This window comes from Sinohyriopsis cumingii, chromosome 1 (genome assembly GCF_028554795.1).
Source record: "Sinohyriopsis cumingii isolate HCF-2022 chromosome 1, ASM2855479v2, whole genome shotgun sequence".
Lineage (NCBI taxonomy): Eukaryota > Metazoa > Mollusca > Bivalvia > Unionida > Unionidae > Sinohyriopsis > Sinohyriopsis cumingii.
Window position 1 is genome coordinate 111,437,679 of NC_142961.1, and position 13,743 is coordinate 111,451,421.

Genomic DNA, 13,743 nt, shown 5'->3' on the forward strand with positions numbered 1-13,743 from the left:
CGAATCAAATAGTCCTGGGCAAATTTGTCGAGAGCGATGTTCAAAGGATTCTTGGTTAATAGTTCGGGAGGTATGATAATTCCTGACGACATTCTGAAGGACGGGTTTTTGGGATGTCATTGTCAGAGAGAAGGGTAGACAATTGAAACAGTTAACGATAGGAGTCGAGTAAAAAAATGTATGTGACTTACGTGCTTGAAAACTCCACCACCTATCGGGCAAGAGTCTTAAAAACTGTCCTTCATAAGATGACGGTTGATGATGACCTTGTCATATTGAATATGCAGTGTGGTTTGCTTATACGGACACCTCCATATAGCGGATACGTGTTCATAAAGGACACATTCGATGATACCTAATGAAAGTCCTTTTAAAACTGTCCTTCACAAAGCAGATACAATGGGAAGTGTTTTAATTTGGTGAACAGAGTTGCTTATAAACGACATGGTGAAAAAGTACACATGCGCATTTTGGCCTCCTTGCAACGATAGGCAATATCGAAAGTATTCCGATTCGTAGAGTGAACATTTTCTACCAGGTCTAATTACATAAAAAGTTTCGATTAGTCTTAATTTTTTGTAACTCAGCTGATACGACCTTGCTAGATCAGATCGAAAAGAGCACAGTCACGGCGATGGGCACAATACTGATAAACAAAATGGCGGCATTGAATGTCTTGGAAAGTAAACCCGTCACCTGTGAGTATGAATGACTAGATGTAGCTCATTTTTATTATACTGCTAATATTGCTCTAAGTTAGAATTTTTACATGTCAAGGTAAGATGCATAATGCAAATTTTTGTTAAGAAAATGTAATTTAAGGTATTATGTACTTTGGAGAGAGTCACATATGTAAGGTGAAGTTGTTTGCATTTAAAACATGCACAGTGGAGAGAATGTTGGCATACCTTTATGCTACTTTAATGTAATGTGGCTGACTTTTCTTTGGATATTGTACGTTTGGAAATTGTACATAATCTAAGCACACTGCTAGCTAGAATAACTGATCCTTTGTTCTAAAAAATCAGCCTGAATTAGTTTAAAGTACACTATCCGTAGCAGCTATTAAACTACCGCGAAAATGAATTGTGCCAGACTAGACAATACCAGCTTCTGAACGTGCAATGAATGAAGTACCAAATATATAAAATGTAAAAAAGAAAAAGTCATGGGCTCTTTTAAAAAAAAATACAATTTACCTCTGAATTTCACGAAGTGAAAAGGACCAAGTGGAGCTAGCACCTTTTTTGAAAGGTGCACATATGGAGTAAGGCCAACATGTATACTCTATAACCCATATTACACCCATCAATCATACACCAAAATAATGGGATTTAAAGGTTTTTTGAACTATACCTAAGATATACAAGGTCTTTTTTAAATAGCTAGTATAACCTGTGTGGAATGCCGGGGAAAATCTTTTTCTTTAAAATTCATACCCTATGCGAAATACTAAACTGTAGAGCGCCACAATAACGCAAACTTTCCAAGTCATTCCCGTAAAGCTAGTTTGGAAATTCCACCAACACACACACACACACACACACACACACACACACACACACACACACACACTACAGTGACTGATTGTAGCTTCACGTCGGCGAGTTGCATCACTTGGTGAAAAGGCCGAGCATTTTCTTCCTTTTTCAATTATAGAGGTGATAGTTATCGGCTTTTCAAGATCACCGGAAGTGTGACGCACTAACTAGCGCACAACAGTTGTCGACTTTAATTTTAATTTTATTGCAGATAAATTCAATCACAATTTTAAACATTCAATTAAATAAGAAGCAAATACTTGCACAGCAATAGAGCCAATTTTTTGTCAAAGGGTAGTAAATAATTCTGGAATACATTTTTAAGGTATTCCTTATAAAAAAAAAATATGATGTCTTATTTCATCTACGATAACGAGATATAGTCTTTTTTTGCGCAAAAAACCATTATCTATCCTGTAACCCGATACTACTACTACTGCATCATCATCATCAGCAGCAGCAGCAGAATCGTTTCCATTCTAGTTTGTTGGCTTTTTTTTTCAGTCTAAGCTTCACACAATAACCGAATAATACTGAAAATATTGAACATTAAACAGCTCATTACATTGTCGTCCGGGGCCCCGAGTGGCCGAGTGGTCAAAACGCTCACCGTTACGGATCACTGCCATCTCACCTCTGTCTGCGTGGGTTCGAGTCTCGGGCTCGGCCAATGTGGGTATGTAAGAAAGCTTGCCAGTAGCTCCTCGTGGGTCGGTGGTTCTTTCCTGGGTTTTCCCAGTTTCTTCCTCCACCATTAATACTGGCCGCCATGTATAGCCAATCTTGTGCTGAAAAATGGCTTTAAACCCCACAACAACAACAACAACAACAACACCATTGTCGTCCAATTCGATACTAGATGAATATAGTTAGTACCGACGATTTGTCAATAAATAATCACTTGTGACCACAGTTTAACACAAACAAAAAATAAAATTATTAATTTTGCAAATGGAAGTGTCTTTGAACGAAATCGGAAAATTCCAGAATAGTATAGTTAAGCAAATGATTGTCTGGCAAAACGAACTATTTACATGGGAATGTTTGTATCTGCATATGGACTCAATCTTTTGCAGATGTTTATTTTCTGCACATGGAGTGTTGCACCCATAAACAAGGAATGTATCTTAATAATGTGAAGTTTGCAATAAAAGAATGAGATTCAATAATGGACATTGAGGAATATTGTATTAGATGATCTTGATAATGAATATAAGGACTACGGAGTTATGGTTCCTGATGATTGTACGTTTCCATGTCCACTAATTTAAAACTTCTGGAGGCACCTTTTCTGATCGCATGTTTTTTTAACGAGATGTTTGCGGGCACTGTGGGTTGTTTATATGTTCTGAAAGGACGTCCAGATTGTTGGAATGAGTACAAGGCCATTAGACGTCCGATGTCGTACGTGCCTTTGTCAGTGTGCCCTTGCCCAATAAAACTTTTGTTTACTGGATACACTGCATTGATAAAAGGAATGGACTGGTTGCTGGATAAATGTGTTTCGTTTTAGCAAGAGAATCCTAATGTTAGTAACAGTCGAGAGATACGGTCTAGCTCTTTGTGACCTAATTTTAGTGCAACTGGTGGCTTTTATACTGAACCAACACTACCACCAACCCTTAAATGTTACATTCAATTTTTACAGCAAAGAGCTATTTTGAATATTTTCCTGTGACAAGGCAGCTAAAAGAATCAGTATGTGCCTTATGCATGAATAAAGTTCACTAGTACTATAATAAATTAGCATACTTTTCATCACCCCTTCAACCATCTAGATTTTTAGATATTTACCTCTGTAGCAGACACACGTAAATACGTAAGCCAAATCGGCTGCTCTATTGCAGCCCAAGTTACGCACTTGATCTCAAATGCTCGTCTAACTGTGACAGGCGGTCACCAACAAGTCAACCCATTTCCAAGCCTAACTCAAAGTAAATCTAAAGCACATTACACATTTAGCTTATGTGTGAATTTATAAATGCTAGGCTCGCGATAATTAGGTTAATGCCTTCTACCTTAAAATTTAGGGAGGTGTCAAAATACGAAACTATCCAGTGAGACCTTAATGCTGCAAATATATCGACACGTGTTTGACCGTGACATTCATGTTTAAAGCTGAGACGCTGTTTATGTACATATCTATATATACTATTATGGCGACCATAAATGCTAGATCAAGTCGAGATGTTGGCATCCGAAAATGCGTGAAGTCAGGCTCTGGAGATTATATGTTGATAATCAATGAATCAAACTCGCATTACTGTGATAACGATATTTTAGTTATATACCTATGAAATTCATTGTTTGGGAATCTCACCAACGTTACCAATTATGAACCTCTGTACAACTGTTTTGGTGCGCTATTTCCGAGTATGATCTTCTTTCAAACTTACCTTTAGGCTATATCATCTACTTCAAAACAAATTTGGATAACAGTTGATTATTTATTGCTGTATTGACAAAATCATGGTTTGAACCTTTCAGATATGTTACATATAACGTAAGGTTTCTTTATTAACATCTCGGAGCCCCGGGTGGCCGAGCAGTCTAAAACGTTTGCTTTCATCAATCACTGTCATCTCATTTCTGTCCGCGTGTGTTTGAGTCTCGGGCTCGACCAATGTGGTTATGTGAACAAAATTGTCAGTAGCTTCCCGTGGGTCAGTTTCAATACAGGGGTTTTCCCGGGTTCTTCCTCCACCAGGTATGGCAGTCGTGTGTGTGTGTGTGTGTGTGTGTGTGTTAGGCCGACAAATCCTAACACTAACCTCTTAATGCTGAGCGCCAAGCGATGCAACTGTTAGTCGCTGAGAAATGTCATTAAATCCAAAACAACTAAGGTCTCTGTGACACTTTTTTGCATGTTTACTGCCAGTGTTGACAATCCATCGCTTCTGAAGGATAAAGCAGCTTCATCCTCGTTTGAGAGCATGGTAATACGAAATCAGAAAAGGATATTATCCTTTTCCTACTTTAAGGAAATGACGGTACAATTCTGTCTTTATACGTAGGGGTATCATAAAAAAATATATTGTCTTCATTTGGTTATTCTATTCTTCAACATGTGTTACTTTCTAATATTTGCTGTAAACCAAGAGTAATCTGTGGACGAACTGTAAACCAAGAGTAATCTGTGGAAGAACTGTAAAACAAGAGTAATCTGTGGAAGAACTGTAAAACAAGAGTAATCTCTGGAAGAACTGTTAACCAAGGGTAATCTGTAGAACAGCTGTGTCATCTACATGCTGCAAACCAAGAGTAATCTGTGGAAGAACTGTAAACCAAAAGTAATCTGTGGAAGAACTGTAAAACAAGAGTAATCTGTGGAAGCACTGTAAACCAAGGGTAATCTGTGGAAGAACTGTAAACCAAGAGTAATCTGTGGAAGAACTGTAAAACAAGAGTAATCTCTGGAAGAACTGTAAACCAAGGGTAAACTGTGGAAGTACTGTAAACCAAGAGCAATCTGTGGAAGAACTGTAAAACAAGAGTAATCTCTGGAAGAACTGTTAACCAAGGGTAATCTGTAGAACAGCTGTGTCATCTACATGCTGCAAACCAAGAGTAATCTGTGGAAGAACTGTAAACCAAAAGTAATCTGTGGAAGAACTGTAAAACAAGAGTAATCTGTGAAAGCACTGTAAACCAAGGGTAATCTGTGGAAGAACTGTAAACCATGAGTAATCTGTGGACGAACTGTAAACCAAGAGTAATCTATGGAAGAACTGTCAAACAAGAGTAATCTCTGGAAGAACTGTAAACCAAGAGTAATCTGTGGAAGAACTATAAAACAAGAGTAATCTGTGGAAGAACTGTAAACCAAGGGTAATCTGTGGAAGAACTGTAAACCAAGAGTAATCTGTGGAAGAACTGTAAAACAAGAGTAATCTGTGGAAGAACTGTAAACCAAGAGTAATCTCTGGAAGAACTGTAAAGCAAGGGTAATCTGTGGAAGAACTTTAAACTAAGAGTAATCTGTGGAAGAACTGTAAACCAAGTGTAATATGTGGAAGAACTGTAAAACAAGGGTAATCTGTGGAAGAACTGTAAACCAAAGGTAATCGGGGGCCCCGAGTGGCCGAGTGGTCTAAAGCGCTCTTCGTTACGGATCATTGCCATCTCACCTCTGTCTGCGTAAGTTCGAGTCTCGGATTCGGCTAATGTGGGTATGTGAGAGAGCTTGCCAGTAGTTTCTCGTGGGTCGGTGGTTCTCTCTGGGGTTTTCCCGAGTTCTTCCTCCACCATTAATACTGGCCGCCATGTATAGCCTATCGTGTGCTGAAAAATGGCGTTGAACCCTACAACAACAACAACAACAACAACAACCAAAGGTAATCAGTGGAAGAACTGTAAACCAAGAGTAATCTGTGGAAGAATTGTAAAACAAGAGTAATCTCTGGAAGAACTGTTAACCAAGGGTAATCTGTAGAACAGCTGTGTCATCTACATGCTGCAAACCAAGAGTAATCTTTGGAAGAACTGTAAACCAAAAGTAATCTGTGGAAGAACTGTAAACCAAGGGTAATCTGTGGAAGAACTGTAAACCAAGAGTAATCTGTGGACGAACTGTGAATCAAGAGTAATCTGTGGAAGAACTGTAAAACAAGAGTAATCTCTGGAAGAACTGTAAACCAAGGGTAATCTGTGGAAGAACTGTAAACCAAGACTAATCTGTGGAAGAACTGTAAAACAAGAGTAATCTGTGGAAGAACTGTAAACCAAGAGTAATCTCTGGAAGAACTGTAAAACAAGGGTAATCTGTGGAAGAACTTTCAAACAAGAGTAATCTGTGGAAGAACTGTAAAACAAGAGTAATCTGTGGAAGAACTGTAAACCAAGAGTAATCTCTGGAAGAACTGTTAACCAAGAGTAATCTGTGGAAGAACTTTAAACCAAGAGTAATCTGTGGAAGAACTGTAAACCAAGTGTAATCTGTGGAAGAACTGTAAAACAAGGGTAATCTGTGGAAGAACTGTAAACCAAAGGTAATCAGTGGAAGAACTGTAAACCAAGAGTAATCTCTGGAAGAACTGTAATCCAAGAGTAATCTGTGGAAGAACTGTAAACCAAGAGTAATCTCTGGAAGAACTGTGCCAAGTACATGTTATGGTTCAAGTGCAATATGTAGAAAACCCGTGTCCGCTGCATGCTGTAAACCGAACGTAATCTGTGGAAATTCTTTGTCAGCTATATGTTGTACACTGAGTGTAATCTGTGCAAACGCTCTCCAACTACATGCTGTTGCTACGACTTCATGGTCATAAAGAGTAACAGAAAGAAGTCAAACCAACAAGTGTTGTAAATCTTAATAAATAATTTAATTATTCAAATGATAAAATGAAAGTGCAACAGGAACTTACATTATTATGAATTGAATCCAAAATAATCCTAAAAAGTTCTATTCAAATCCAAAAGAATCGAATGTTCCGAGTAAATTTGTGATTCTCGAATGTACTGGTCTGCCGACAATCCTGGTGTCTCGAAATGGCATTGTCTAGAACTCCTTTGAATTATTCACAATAGTCCCAGAATACTATTTTATGCAATGAGCAGTTTGTAGTTCAAAAATTATTATAAACAAATGTTTCCTCTCAAATAATATCTTAACACAACATCAAATACGTCTACAGACACAAGAAATGAGAATGAAAAAAATGGTTGAGCCCTAGCAACTTATATGGAGGCTTAAGAAGCGAAAAACGCATTTTGCTACAACTGCTGCTTGAGATATTACAATCTTCTATATCGTAAACGAACCCACATGATCTAACTCATCCAATAGAAAATAACGCAATTCTTCAAAGACCCCACCTGACCGACCTGTCCAATGAGAAACAACCCCAAATCAGTAAACGGGTTTTATTATTAATATTATTGTTAATGGTCGTTAACAACAATTTATAGATCCTACGCTATCTACACTTTAATATGTTAAAAAAGAATTGTATACCTGGGTACAAAAACTAACTATCTAATATATTGACTTTAAAAGGTTATTACAATATATATATATATATATATATATATATATATATATATATATATATATATATATATATATATATATATATATATATATATATATATATATATATATATATATATATATATATATATATATATATATATATATATATATATATATATATAAGTAGCTGCCATGTGTTCCCCTTGAATCAAATTAGAGCACTATTCCCTTTTCAGGTAATAGGCCAATTTTTTTTAATTTGCATGACCTCTAAAACAGCATTTTGGTTGGTCATATTTTCCTTTTAATAATTTTCATGATGGATTTAAATTTTTCGTGTGCATTTTGTTTGTTCTTATTTTTAATAAATTTTAGCATTCCTTGGGATCTCTGACTTGATAGTATTTCATGTCCGTATCTACATTATTTTAAGAAAACTGCATTGTCTCCCTTTAGTAAATCATTTGTTTATTCATTCAGTGATCCAGTTACAGAAATTATAGCAATGAGTCAACAGTTTTTGGAAAGTTTAGCTGACCTTGCAGCTGCATAAGGTTCAGCATGCATTCCATCAGAATTTGATTTGCGTGAAATTGTTGCTTGTCCTAGCACTATGGAATTTATTCGTGTACGATAGGAAATATATGTTGGGTTAGTAGCAGCACCATGATACAAAGACCTCTGTTGGCAGAACACGTTTTCACCAATGTCACTGTTGAATCTGAAAGGAACAATGCTTTTACCTATTTTTGACACACACAACTTTGTTAATGACATGAACCCATGATACATGAAATCAAGATCCTCTCTTGTTTCCATTGTCATTAAAGTCTTATATCTCTTATTGACACTGTCTGAATTGGCAACATGTTTCTCCCAGGACTTGAACCAGTCATATGCTAAAGTAAGTCTTCTTAACCTTTCATCTCATATCTTTTACAGGTTTACTGTCACTGAAGAATGAAACTAAAAAACCTATACGCTGCAGAAGATTAAGTGCTGCTGTTAGTTTCTTCTGTGCTAGCTCAGGCAGACTTTCTTGGTACTTATCATCAAATTCAACATATCCTGGTTTAAAGCTTCAAAAGCAAGTTTGTTTCTCATCTTCTGATGAACTGGGAAAGGGTTTGTCCTGTGGTCCCACTTATATCCATCTATCCACATCTTCCAGATGATAAAGAAGCCATCAACAGTGAGAAGTCTCTTATGAAAGTCCTCAAAACCACTACTTAGAATACTGTTCCTAATCTTCTTGAGTAAATGGCATGGGTCCATCATGAAGATAATTTCTCTCACTGGATTTCTGTAGTGTTTGGCAACCATCTTTGTCTCCATGGGATTTTCACGCAGAAAGTGCATTTTTAAAAATGCACGGTTATTGCTTGACCCATCCATGCAGCAGTATATTGTCTTAAAACCATTCATAAAGGGCATCAATACATTTCCAGGTTGTAATAAAAAGATCACTTGGTGATGCCTGTGCGTTTGGATAATTGGCAAATGGCCATCTGAAACCTGTTATACCATGAAAGATGTATTGCAACACATGATTGGCCATTTTACTTTCTACTTTACCCATGCTGGATGTATGCATTATCTTTATCTCTGGACCAGAATCAGTTGGACCAACCAATGAGCAACCAGACTTAAAATGAACGATTTGTATGTCTTCTTGAATTGACATTTCATAAAAAATTAAACCTCCAGAATAGCCATCTTGTGTCAAATTTTGTCTATGTGCCTCATTCAACATCCATTCTATCATTTGTGGTATTATTCCAAGACCCTGACATACTGTATTTTTATATAGTGATAGTAACTTCTCAGATGGGAGATGTAACCAACCATTTTTTAGTTACATCTCTGTAAGCTGATGGATTTATGTATACAAAGTTATTGCTATACTGATCACTTCCCTTGGCCATCTCATACCTTTACTATTTTGTAGATTAGAGGCCATGATTTGTGAACACTTAAGTGTAAGCTGATTTTCAGTCAGACTTGGTGCAATGTTTCTGAAAATGATATTATATCTTCAAAATCTTTGCATTCAGGCAAATGATTTTCATTTTCTTTATCATGATACAAATGTTGGGCATGTTCTGATTGCTTCTGTTTCATTCTTTGATTACATCGGCTTTTACACATTGCTGTGCTTCATATCTGACATGCATGAGAAACATTGCCTATAGGAACTACTTTACAGCAATTGATATGTCTGATTACACTTTTTGGTTCTGTATCCTTCTGCACTATGCATACCTCTTTCACATATTTATCATTGAAAAATGTAAGTGGCTGTTCTTTATTCTTGTCATGCTATCCATGACATACAGAAATAATTCTGAGACAAAGAAACAAAGCATTTATTGAGTTGGCCTTGAATACCAGCATTGAACTGATGTAGAACTGAGAAAGGTCTATGAATTTTCCAGCTACAGACAATTGTACAAGACCATCATTACTGACGCTGATTTCTATCATCATTGGGTTGCCGTTAAAAGTCTCCTTTGACCTACAACCAAGCTTGTAAACACTTTCAGATTTGTCAAGCAGAAACCATTCTGATGGCTTCATGGTATGCATCCCTTCAAATGGAACAGGCTGACTTTTACCACTTGATGAATCCATAGTTATACCATGTATGCTCCTTATCTGTATGCCATTAACTCTCACACAAGACTTCTTCACATTTGGAAATATTTTCATTATTATGTAAGTCAACATTGCTGGATTACACACATCCTTAGAAGCTGGAATATCCTCTGTAAGCCTAAAAATAATGTCATCAAGGTTTGTGTTTCTGTTACTGTCAATCATGAGATTCTCAGACAGCCTTAAATATAATGGAAATATTCTTTAAAAAGTGTGGTCTGTTACTCTGAAGGAGGAGATAATGTCTTAAAATGTAAGATATGTGTATGTATGTGAATATACTATGACAGAACTGAAGGACTGGTTATCTAAGTACACACATATACTCACACACACACACACACACAATGTGTATGTGTGTGTGTGTGTTTCTTGCAGTTTTCAGTTTAAAATTATATATTTTACTCAAAACTATCAATTTAGGTTTTTTTTTCCTCTGGAGGAGCGGTGACGTAAGGTTCTAATAATTTTACATGATTTCATAGGCTCACATCCTCTCTCTCTCTTTATGGGATGAAAATATATCATGTAGGTTGCCTTTAGCTATATTGTGATTTGGTGAAGTAATTAATCATTGAAAAAATATATAGGTTATTATGGCATGAACATATAATGACACAGAATCCCTAGAAATATGCATACCAATGATAATTTGTCTACTCCTGTATATTTTGCCAAATTAAGGAAACAATGTATTTATTCAAGAATAATACAAGTCCAAACATGTACACTTGTGCAGTATTTCAATTTGGGTGATTTGGCTTGAAAATATATTAAAGTCATATTCACATGCACATAAATAGCCATATCAAATATGTGATTTTATTTCAATCATGATAATTATACTTTGTAAAAAAAAAGGACCCAGTCCAAAAGTAAGTAAATATATAATTGTTTACATATCAGGGCAAGAAATATTTTTGAATCTGTTAGAAAACTTGAAATTTCATTCAAAGAATGTGAGGACCTTATCCCCACCTTGTTTTTTTAAACATAAAATGAAAACCATTTGTATACTGGCATTAGTCAAGCAGAAAATTATATCATCTTGTGACTATGAGGATTTTACCAGCCGTGCTTTAACATCTAGTATTTTAAGTGGTATTATCTTGTGACCAGTTTGAGCTGAATTTTATTTTCTTCAAATTATCGAATTCAAATGATTATTTTCCCTGCAAATACAAAAGTGCTCTGATAAAGATATTCATTGGAATGTATACTGAATTCAAACCCAGAATAATATTTATGCGATTCAACAAGAGAATGTTGACTCATTATCACTTCGCAGGCCATAACAGACACGTCATCGCCTTCAATTTAGGATCTTTTCGGGACTTGAACTGAGTTTAATTCAGAACGTTGTATTACTAGGACTTGTGTCTTTATTCTTGAATTATTTTTGGAATTAATTCGCAATCCATAACTTCCTTTCTTTCATTTTTCACTTTGTATTCTAGGGAAATAAATTATTTGTTAAATTTTACAATGCTTGTCTTCACTCATTTCTGTTACTTATTTACGAGCATAGACTAGTAACATAATATAAAGAAATGCGTCTGATTATTGTGATATTGTTTAGTATACGGGATTATGAATATGTACTGATGTGACGGAATTTATGGATGTATGTATAAGAAGTAATTATGGCGTTTGTTTTACCATACAAAAACGTATGGGTATCTCGACGTGAACGAATGCGTGACCAAAGAAATTCAATGGCCGTTATCTGATGATAGGCTGTGTGTAGTGTGAGATGAGAGGGCTAAGGAAACGATTGTACCGTCCTTGTGTTTTCACAGGAAGCGTTTTAGGGGACAGAGAACTTTCGGTTGCATTGCGTTCCAAGTCTTCAAGAGCTGGAGACGGAATTGAGGCTGTAGCCGAGACAGTCGAAGTCGACAGAAGAGTAGTAGTGGGGGAGAAAGTGAAGGAGGAGGAGAAGGAGTCTAGAGAAAGTCTAGGAGGAGGAGAAGGAATTTGGAGAAAGTTCTAGCAGGAAGAGGAGAAGGAATTTAGGAGTAATAAGAAATATAAATGATACAACAGATGAGTAGAAATACAAGGACAGGTTGAAATCAATCTCACACTGCTAATCAAGTGATGGAATAGGCTTATTAAACGGTCGAGTGAAAGGAGTGTAATTGGAAATTTGAGTCATTTGATTATCGAATTGTCATTAAATTGTTATTCATTGAATTTCAAACTTTTGTATATTTAACTATCTAACCGTCAGCATTGTTGACTGCGGGCTTGAAGCTTTACATCTATGTTTCACTAAATTTAACTTTGAACAAAATAAAGCCTGGATGGGACTTCTATAATAGTTTTTAAAAAAATATTGGGAGCACCCACCCCAACCAAGTACTTCGTCACAGTTAGCAAACGTAATAGGAAATACTTCAATAATACAAACACCTCTTACATTTGTAACATGCTAGGATAAAATATAAATGTCGGAGATCATGGTCACCTAACAGGTCTGTATATGGGACCATCTCATCAAGACTGCAACCGTGTCTATATATAGGACCATCTCATCAAGATTGCAACCATGTCTGTATATAGGACCATTTCATCAAGACTGCAGCCATGTCTTTATATAGGCATATCTCATCAAGACTGCAACCATGATTTTATATAGGACCATCTTATCAAGACTGCAACCGTGTATGTATTATATAGGACCATCTCATCAAGACTGCAACCGTGTCTGTATATAGGCCCATCTCATCAAGACTGCAACCATGTCTGTATGTAGGGACCATCTCATCAAGACTGCAACAATGTCTATATATAGGACCATCTCATAAAGACTGCAACCATGTCTGTATGTAGGACCATCTCATCAAGACTGCAACCATGTCTGTATTTAGGACCATCTCATCAAGACTGCAACTGTGTCTATATATAGGACCATCTCATAAAGACTGCAACCGTGTATGTATTATATAGGACCATCTCATCAAGACTGCAACCGTGTCTGTATATAGGCCCATCTCATCAAGACTGCAACCATGTCTGTATGTAGGGACCATCTCATCAAGACTGCAACCATGTCTGTATTTAGGACCATCTCATCAAGACTGCAACTGTGTCTATATATAGGACCATCTCATAAAGACTGCAACCGTGTATGTATTATATAGGCCCATCTCATCAAGACTGCAACCATGTCTGTATGTAGGGACCATCTCATCAAGACTGCAACCATGTCTATATATAGGACCATCTCATAAAGACTGCAACCATGTCTGTATTTAGGACCATCTCATCAAGACTGCAACCATGTCTATATATAGGACCATCTCATAAAGACTGCAACCATGTCTGTATATAGTACCATATCATCAAGACTGCAACCATGTCTGCATATATGAACATCTAATCAAGACTGCAACCGTGTCTATATATAGGACTATCTCATCAAGATTGCAACCGTGTCTATATATAAGACCATCTCATCAAGACTGCAACCGTGCCTATATATATGACCATCTCATCAAGATTGCAACCATGTCTGTATATGGGACCATCTCATTAAGACTGCAACCATGTCTTTATATAGGACCATCTCAT

General features: G+C 36.5%; 1 pseudogene; it reads right to left on the reverse strand.

The window, feature by feature from the left end:
- Positions 1-7,707: 7,707 nt before the first annotated feature.
- On the reverse strand, positions 7,708-13,239 carry LOC149807617 (uncharacterized; annotated as a pseudogene).
- Positions 13,240-13,743: the final 504 nt, after the last annotated feature.